The sequence below is a fragment of the Triticum aestivum genome, chromosome 1A (genome assembly GCF_018294505.1).
Source record: "Triticum aestivum cultivar Chinese Spring chromosome 1A, IWGSC CS RefSeq v2.1, whole genome shotgun sequence".
NCBI classification, from domain to species: Eukaryota; Viridiplantae; Streptophyta; class Magnoliopsida; order Poales; family Poaceae; genus Triticum; species Triticum aestivum.
Window position 1 is genome coordinate 173,567,324 of NC_057794.1, and position 10,014 is coordinate 173,577,337.

The following is a 10,014-nucleotide window of genomic DNA, read 5'->3' on the forward strand; positions in this document are numbered from 1 at the left end:
CTCACTCCATGCAAATCACGGTACCCACATTATCAAAAGATAGCATATGCAGTATTCATGGCATCCCGGAAATTACAACACTACTTTCAAGAGTGTTCAATTACGGTGGCCTCCGAAATACCACTCAACGACATAATAAACAACCGCGATGCCACAGGCCGGATTGCCAAATGGGTTATCGAGCTCCTCCCGTTCGACATAACATATAAACCACGACGAGCCATTAAGTCGCAAATACTAGCCGATTTCGTCACCGAATGGACAGAAGCCGAACTCCCTAAAGAGTACGACGCATACTCTAATTGGATCATGCACTTCGACGGCTCTAAAATGTTGGCTGGTCTGGGGGCTGGCATCGTCCTGTCGTCCCCCACCGGAGATACAGTGCAATACGCACTCCAAATACTATACATAGACTCCAATAACGCAACCAAATACGAGGCCCTATTACATGGTCTCCGGATGGCAGTTTCCATGGGTATTCAACGCCTGGAGGTGCGTGGGGACTCGAACCTCGCAATATCCCAAATAAATGGAGACTTCGATGCCAAGGATCCGAAAATGGCGGCATATCGCAACGCCGTCCTCAAAATGTCAGCTCGGTTCGAGGGGCTTGAATTCCACCATGTGGCTCGGGAAAACAACCAGGCGGCGAATATCCTCGCCCGTATCAGCGCTAAGTGCAACCCTGTCCCACCTAACATCTTCCTGGAAAAACTGTTTAAGCCATTCGTGGTATTGGAAGGGGACACCGGCAACAATACTCCGGACCCGGCCACAACACCAGATACCGAACACTCTGACACAATCGGAGGATCTGCCATCGAAATAACACCTTCAGCCCACGTAATAATGGCCGTCATCGCCCCGTGGACAGAACCATTCCTGGCCTACCTAACTAGGCAGGAACTACCCGAGGACCAAAATGAGGCATGCTGCATAGTGTGGCGATCTAAATCCTACAAGGTCCACGAGGGAGAGCTTTACAAGAAAAGCACTACCGGAGTCCTTCAAAGGTGCATCTCCGAAGAGGAAGGGCAGAAGCTTTTGGCAGAAATCCATGCTGGACTCGGCGGCCATCACGCTGCAGCCCGAGCCCTTGTAAGCAAGGCCTTCCGTACATGTTTCTACTGGCCGACGGCCCGAGCAGATGCACAACATTTGGTCCAACATTGCGTTGGTTGCCAGCTTTTTGCAAACCAAAGCCATATGCCACCTACCGCTCTCCAAACAATCCCCATTACTTGGCCCTTTGCGGTCTGGGGGCTTGATATGGTTGGACCCCTTAAAGGGGGAACCCATAAGAAAAAATATTTACTGGTCATGGTGGATAAATTCACCAAATGGATAGAAGCCAAACCCGTCAAAATTGCTGAATCCGGACTGGTGATAGACTTCATATCTGGGGTTGTACACTGTTATGGCATCCCCCACAGCATCATCACTGACAAAGACACGAATTTTACAGCCGACGAGGTGAAACTTTGGTGCAGCAACATGGGCATCAAGCTCGAGTAGCTTCTGTCTATCACCCGCAAACTAATAGTCAAGTCGAGCGAGCAAATAGTCTTATCATGAGCGGCATTAAACCCAGACTAGTGCGGTCCTTAAAGGAATCAAACACACACTGGGTAGAGGAGCTCAACTCCGTACTATGGGGGCTGCGGACCACACCGAATCGCACTACCGGATACACACCGTTCTTTATGGTGTACGGCGCAGATGTGGTTCTGCCTTGCGACATAATTCATGACTCACCTCGAGTGCGCATGTACGAAGAAAAAGAGTCCGAGCTCGATCGGCAGGACAGTTTGGACGCCCTGGAGGAGGAGCACGATGTGGTAAAGGCCTGTTCCGCATTCTATCAGCAACAGGCTCGAAGGTATCATAGCGGAGAAGTATGGGCCAAAACCTATAATGTTGGCGAACTAGTTCTACGCCTGCCGGAGAAGAAAAAGAACAAGCTCAAGCCCAAATGGGAAGGTCCTTTCATTATTGACCAGGTTCTGACCAGTGGAGCGCACCGTCTGCGGGATGCATTGGATAATTGACTCGAGCCAAACCCATGGAACGCAGCCAGACTCCGAAGATTCTACGCTTAGCGCCGGACTCTATGTTCGTCTCCTTACCCCCGTCAATTTTTTGCATATCTGTCTTTTCTCTCTTTCTCTCTTTTTTTCTCATTAAGGCCCTCAAGGCTAAACTTGTGTCTTGGTTACACAATCTTGCCGTGCTAACCACGCTCATTATACCTGGGGGCTTCTTATACAGAAGCTTAAACTAACTATTTTTTTGTGCTTTATGTCCCACACATGTGTTATTCTTCCGCATGTACCCTTTTTCACCATTATATGCATCGAGATGACTTAAGTTTTGGCCAAGCTGGGTTGGCTGGCTCTTGTATTTATGCCCTACGTTCCCATTAATTTGGCAAGGGCATAAGGGGAGCACCTCTACGATTGTTACTGCCGGGTCAGCCGGATGTGTACCTCACACTGGGTGAAGCCAAAAGCTAGCATTCTTAAGGGAATATTCAGTCGGTGAATAAAAGATGACTTTTAATTAATTTGACACATGCCCCCAGAAGATTATATCCTGTGTCTCTTTTCGCAGTTCGGACATGCACATCAGGGCATGCGTACCCAAGGAAAGGAACCCTTAACGGAACTATTCTCCCTGGAAGATGTTTCTTACTACCCATGTAATATAACATAGCTAGTTGGGTACTTGTCCGTTCAAGCACTCATGACCCTTACGCCTGGTTTCCATGCATACTCTGGTTTTTACATAACCGAGCGGGTATTCGGATACACTCCGGACTATCGGGTCCAGAGGTCGAAGCGAAAAGGTCCACCATGACAAATGATTTACAATCCGGCTAGGGACATTACATATGTCACTTGAAGTACACAGTCACTAAGACTGATTAAATTCTTCTTCTATACCATCCAATAGGCTGTCTAGCCTACAATCCTGTTGTGAATACTTTGTAGCTAATTCTACTTGGTCATACACTAAACTGACGGGGATCTCTTTCCCATCAGGGCCCACAGGTCCGACCTCGGCCATGTGGTTTGGGTCCGCTTTGGTATATCGTGTCTTCACCATAGCTCGGGCTTCCCTTGCACCTTGTCGGCAGGCTGATATCTTCCATAATTGGAAGCGCCGCCGCGCTCCCTTGAGCTTCTCTATAAGCTCCCCCATGCCTCCGTGCGGGGACGCGGATGGCCACAAGGCTTGGGCAATACCCTACATCACCTGCCGAACTTGCTTGTGCAGTTGTGAGAGCTCTGGTAGAAGATCATCCGAAGACCCGGGCATCTCTTCCACGGGACGACCCGTCAGCATACCTGCAGACATAACTCTGTTAGCTGGCTTCTTCGCCGAACTCCTTTAAAAGTTCGTTCAAGCACTTACTAAAAATGCCGCGCCGAAGCCGCTTATTCTCCTTCGCGGAGTCCGCAAGCTGGGCTTGGACATATTTCAGTTCCACGCCCAGCCGGATATTGGCGTCTTGGAGATTATTTTTCTCCTGCCTGACTCGCGTAAGCACGTGCTCGCCAGCATTTAGCTGTCGATCAGCACATGCCGCATTCACCGCCACGGCCTCTAGATTCACTCCAGGGTCACCTGCAACATCTATTGTTAGATTTGCATACATGCCGCATACTACCTGGTACCTGTATTCTTTGCAATGGAAACAAGTGTTACCAAAGGGACCCTTCTCAGACTCCTTCAACACGGCAACGGCGGCCCCTAGCTAGGCCTTGCACTCTTCCAGCTCTTGAGACAATTGGGAATTCTTCTCTGTAAGAACCTGCACAAATAATGATCCTTAAATCAGTTGCGTCAACTGTTTCAAGTCTCAGGGGCTACTGATACATATAATCGTCAGATTTGCTTACCCATATATCCCTTACATACTGGTCCGTGGCTCTGGCTAGACCATTTTGAGCAGCACGGATGTACGCATCTCCGGAGTTGAAGGCATCAAATGCCTCTTGTGAGAAACAAGTGTCACGGAGTACGGCCCGGTGACGCCTGTGATTCATGGCGCTCTCCACTTCGGAATTTGTAGCGGATAGTCTGTCCGCATCCTCTGTAGGAGGAGCACCCGGCGTCTATCCCGTGTTAGCTTCCGCCTCTATGTCCGGCCCGGGAGCCCAGCTGGTGGAGGCGTGATCGGCAGCCTCTCCGGATATAGTCCGGCGAGCGTTTTTTCTACTAAGAAACATGGACGTCATTATATTTTAAGAAAGATGATAACCACGGAGCGAGGTTTTGTGTCATACCTCTGCGCCGGCGTCTCCGTCCTGATCGCCTTCCTTTCTGGCCTACTCGGCTTCGGTGCCCCTTGTTGGCGAGTCGCTGCGGGTTCGGCACGGCGTCCCGAAGGCCTTCCCTGTAAAACACCATATGTGTACGGTAGGTGAAGTGCGTAAAAGGGGATCCTTGTTGGAAGTTGGGACTCCGATCTTTTCTTACATGCAATACAGGGAGTAGTCCAGGATAGTCGGCCGTTATGGCCACCATGGCGTCATCGCAGCTCAATTGATAGAATTTCCTGTCTATCAGCTCCACAAATATGTTCGGATCCTCTTCAAGTCCGGGTCGAGGGCCCGGTCAGGGTCCTCCGGTTGTGGAGGTGGGCTATTGACCTCCCTTACAGCTTTTCGCAGTTCCTGTCGTGAAACAGCAAGGTGAGTATTTACAACAAAGAATGCGGGAAGGTTGGGAGTAAAGAGTGACAGCTCACCCAGCTTGGAGGGTTGTACATGGAGAATCCATCCCGCGGCTTAATACAAATGAACTCCTCTTCCTCTCCCTTGAACAACTCGGACAGAATTTTTGCTAAAGCAGCAGCGGAGTCCGGTCCCTTACGCCCGCAGCGGGTGGCATCATCTTCCCCGTTAAAACACCACAGGGGGTGCCCTCGATATTGAAGCGGCTGCACCCCCCGCATTATGCATATTGACATAACCTCGATTATTGTCAATCCTGATTGAGCCAGTGCTTTAATCAGGTCCATCAGGTAAAGGACTTCCCCGTTGTCTTCCTCCTAGGGGCTCCGTGGGCGCCAACTTCGGCGTTTCTTCTGAGGAGCATTATTGAACTCGGGAAGACCCCTCCGAACAGGGTCTGGAAGAGGGACGTCCTCCATGTAAAACCACTCCGAAGGCCAGTCTTTGGACGTCTTCTTCGGGGTACCGGACAGGTATCCAGTCTTGGCGATGTGCCATATTTCGGCTCCGCCCACTTGATAAAGTGACCCCTCCTGTGTATGGGGCACAAGGCAGAATAGCCTCTTCCACAACTCGAAATGAGCCTCGCAGCCCAGAAACAACTCACAAAGGGCAACATAACGGACGATGTGTAATATGGAAGCAGCGGTGAAATTATGCAACTGGAGGCCGTAAAACTCCAGGAGTCCGTGGAGGAACGGATGGATTGGAAATCCGAGTCCCCTTAGTAAGTAAGGGACAAGGCATACCCGCTCCTCCTTGGAGGGATTGGGGAAGCTCTCCGCTTGCTCCCTGCCATTATAGGTGGTGAGCCCATCTCGGACGAGGACCATATACACTGGAGGGAGAAATCCTTGGGTCTGCAACTCTACTAATTGGCTGTGCGGGACGGAACACTTCTCCCAATCGCTGGGCTTAGGGCTACGGGAGCGAGAGGAGGAGCTACGATGGCCGGCCATGATGGAATGGATTTTTCCGAGCGCGCTCCGATGGATTCTCGCCGTGGGAGGATGGTGTGGATTGGATCCAAGAATCCCCATCCCTTTAATAGACGATTTATTTACCTAGCTAGGGCGGCGAATGTAAAAACGCCCTGGCTCCTCGCATTCGCTCGACACGTGGAAGATAGCCCTTATTGGGCGCAGAAGCCAAGAAGTCCAACATTTATGGGAGTCAGACACTACTTAGCAGATGTTCAGGATTTGGAGAAGAACCCGCCATGCAATGCCGAAGACAATACTGCGCGCCGAACTCATCGTCATTGAAGCCTGGTTCAGGGGCTACTGAGGGAGTCCTGGATTAGGGGGTCTCCGAACAGCCGGACTATATCCTTTGGCCGGACTATTGGACTATGAAGACACAAGATTGAAGACTTCCTCCCGTGTCCGGATGGGACTCTCCTTTGCGTGGAAGGCAAGCTAGGCAATACATATATGTAGATCTCCTCCCTTGTAACCGACTCTGTGTAACCCTAGCCCCCTCCGGTGTCTATATAAACCATAGGGTTTAGTTCGTAGAAAAAGATACAATCATACCATAGGCTAGCTTCTAGGGTTTAGCCTCTACGATCTCGTGGGAGATCAACTCTTGTAATACTCATATCATCAAGAACAATCGAGCAGGACGTAGGGTATTACCTCCATCAAGAGGGCCCGAACCTGGGTAAAACATCTTGTCCCCTGCCTCCTATTACCATCCGCCTTAGATGCACAGTTCAGGACCCCCTACCCGAGATCCGCCGGTTTTGACACCGACACCAGTCATCCCAAAGACTAGAACCAAACATGGTTTTATTGCAAAGACACTTCTCCAGAAGGGGAAAACCCTCTGTCGGGTTATCGTGCACTTAGCAATAGGCATCCTCTTCCAGATCGCATCAGTACAGTAGAGCGAAATAAGTATATGCCAATTTTTTCAAAGATCCGGGCCTTGATGGCCAACGGCTTGACCGAAATTGATCTGGTTCGATGCTGGGTCGCCTGAAGAGTCTTGCCCCTAAGCCGCCATCCCGGCTTAATGCATGAATACACCAACGAGTTATTAGATCCTCAACGCCACTGTTAGATTGAATTGATTGACGAAGACATCAATAATATGACCAAATCTCTGTTAAATGAGAGCTTGGAAGACTACAGTAAAGTTGGATTGAATCCCTTCTGCGTTCTTAACAAACCGCCAGCTGTAAGTTATTCACCAACTTCACCATTGAATTGTACCTTCACTCAGGTTGCTTTTTCATACCTATTTAACAATTTGCAGGCCGATTCACCTTTTTGGACTAAGAAGCTGCAAGATAAGCCGACCAGGAAAACTCGGACAAAGAGCAAAGCTATCAAAAAGCCTGCCAAGAAGAAGACCAATCCCGTCGAGTTATTCAACTTGGATAATAACGATGATGATGATGATGATGAGTAGGAGGTAGAACTTGACTCCCTTGGTTCATTCTTTGTACATCTTATTGACAATGACCATTATCAGGATGATGCGGAGGCCAGCCGTGCAGATGATGAAGAGGTAATTACTCTTTCCTCCGGCTCAGAACCTGTGCCAACACAGAAAACTCGACAAGCAAGCCGGAAAGTAAGATTTTCTCACCCTTTAGCTTACTTGGATCCCAACTTTATTTTGAAGAAGAAGCAACATAAAGCTCGCCGCACAACCCGGAACATCGGCAGCGGAATTCTTTCCTCCGGCTTACCCAACACACCAGCGCCTCGCAACCGTCGACCGGAGGTTTCAAACATTCCCGACTTAGCTTATCCCAAGGCGGGTCTTTTCCGACAACCTCTTAACCCATCTAATTCAAACTATCAGGGACCATCTCACTCCTCACCCAGTGAGTCAACTGGAACTCAGATTCTGACCTTCAAAGTTGCTCCTGGGTAAGAAATATTTAATCATTTGAAACTTCATGCCTGATTGATATGCTGACATCTTTGTATTTCTTATTTTCAGTGGTGTGGCCAAGCCCAGCAAGAAGGCGAAACTGAACAAGCCGGCCGAAGATTCCAACCCTTCTGAGGCGGAAAAGCAATTGCGAGAGGCCCCCTATCAAATCGCTGAGGCTACCATTGATGACCTGCCGCTAGAAGAGCATGATGTCACCATAGATCATATAGACATTGAACTGGTCATCACTAAGCCACCAAGTCCCATCAAGCCCGCTGAAGAAAAAGCTGACGGTGTAATCATTACCGGGATTGGTTATACAGCGTCGGGTAACCCTATTGCCTTATCCAAACACAACGCCAAGGAAGAATTTACTGCTGCTGACAAAGGCAAGTGGACGGTGGACTTGGAAAACTATGCTCAATTCAGTGCCCAAGAGATTCACTCCGGTTACTTAAACCGCCTTTATACCAGCCGTGATTTTGAAGCCAGCTTGGTCAACCCGATGAAGGAGTGTTTTGAGGTAAACTTTTAGATATTTCTTCTCCATATGTATATCTGTCAGCTACTAAGTCTACTGGATGTGATAGTAGTGAATATACTGTAGACTTTTAGATAGTCATAAATATATGAAAATCAAAACTAGTAGCCCCCAGGGGCTAGCTTAAACTATCAAGTTAAGCCAGGACTTCGAATTAGCAGTGATCAACTTTGCACTGGTAGCCCGAAGGGCCAGTTTAATCAGCATAAATAAACCGGGACTTATCACCATGGCTGAAAATAAAATATAAGTATGTAGCCTTTATCAACCGGATCACATCATTTTGTCCGGGTCATTATATAAACTTGTCTTTAAAAGAGCAATAGGATTAGCCCCCAAGTGCCAAGGAAAATACTTGTATTATGCTTGGGAATTTAGAAATGATCATAATACCTTCAATGTTGTTCATGTCGCAAGCTGAACTAAATGAAAAGGAGACCTAAGTCAATGACCTGAGGGACAATATTCAAACTCAACAATCTAAGACCTCAAAAGCCAAATCAGAGTTGAAGACTGCATTGGAGAGCATTGAGTAGTTGAAACAGAGCTTCAACACTGATAGAAACGGCTGGGAGACTGAGAAGGCAGCTTTACTAAAAAGAGCGGAGGATGCCAAAGCAGCCCTTAAACCGGTAACTCACGAATTGTCCAGTTTAAAGCATCAAATCAACAGAATGACATCGACCATCTTCGGTATCTACCTTCCTTTGTACCAACAGTATATCATAATCATCTACCGGTTTACCAATAATTTTACTGATGTAGGCTCCCAAAGAGCCAAGTTGGGTTTAGACATGCGCATGAAGCTTAAGGCTGTCTATACTCTGGTAGAATAGCTATACACTGGCGCTCAACAGACAATCTCTGCTGCTATCCATAAGAAGCCTCCGCCCACCCTCATCAATGGAACACTGGAGAGGCTATCGGTGCTTCCCCAAAGGATTGAAGATTTAAAGCGAGCCACCGCCAAAGCCGGTGCCATGACTGCCTTAAGTCAGGCAAAGGCATGGCAAGTAGAACTTGATCCGGAAGATTTAGCCAACGGTTGCCCTAGTGTGAAAGAAGACGGGTCTCCCTTTAGCACTGATGATTTTGCACAAATAGCAAGGGAAATGCATCAGTTAGCAAGCAAACTGGCCAAAGAAACCAATCTCTCCCAATACCAGGTGGCTTATGATGCTAATAACAAGAAGGTGAAGGCGCCAGTTCATCAAGAGGTGGATCTCATCCCACCGACTCATAAGCACACCTTCGCTCCTGACATTGATCCATCTAATCTTATCGATGATGAGGCTGTGTTTAGAGCTTTGACCGGTATCAACTGGGCTACGCCTGACTTCCATCCAATGGATAATCAAGGAGATGAAGAAGAAGCATAGGATGACCCGGAGGCTTCACCCCGCCAAGAATAGAAGTCTAAATTCATGAGCTGGCTTACCAGCCATAGCATTTGGATGCTATGTCTCAAAAACACTTATCCCTTTAGGCTATCAGGTGCCTTGTAATAGGCTAGTTAAAACAATGATCTGCCGTGCCATCGTGCATGTTTTATATGCATGACACCGCCGATCCATTCTCTGAAGATCTGCCACTTATGCTTATAATACCATTGGTTATGCAGACCACACTTATCATTTTTTCCTGCACACAAACAAAGTACAGGTGCCCTGGTGGTTTATCTCAGGGCGGGTCATAATACCCCATATAAAAACCACTGATGGCTAAATAGTCCATAACGAGGGCCTGGTTTGTTAAAACCTCATATAATCATAACAAAATAAATATCAGACCTGTGATATTTGTTCACACCGTCGGCTTATCATGTGTCGTGCAGTAAGGGTC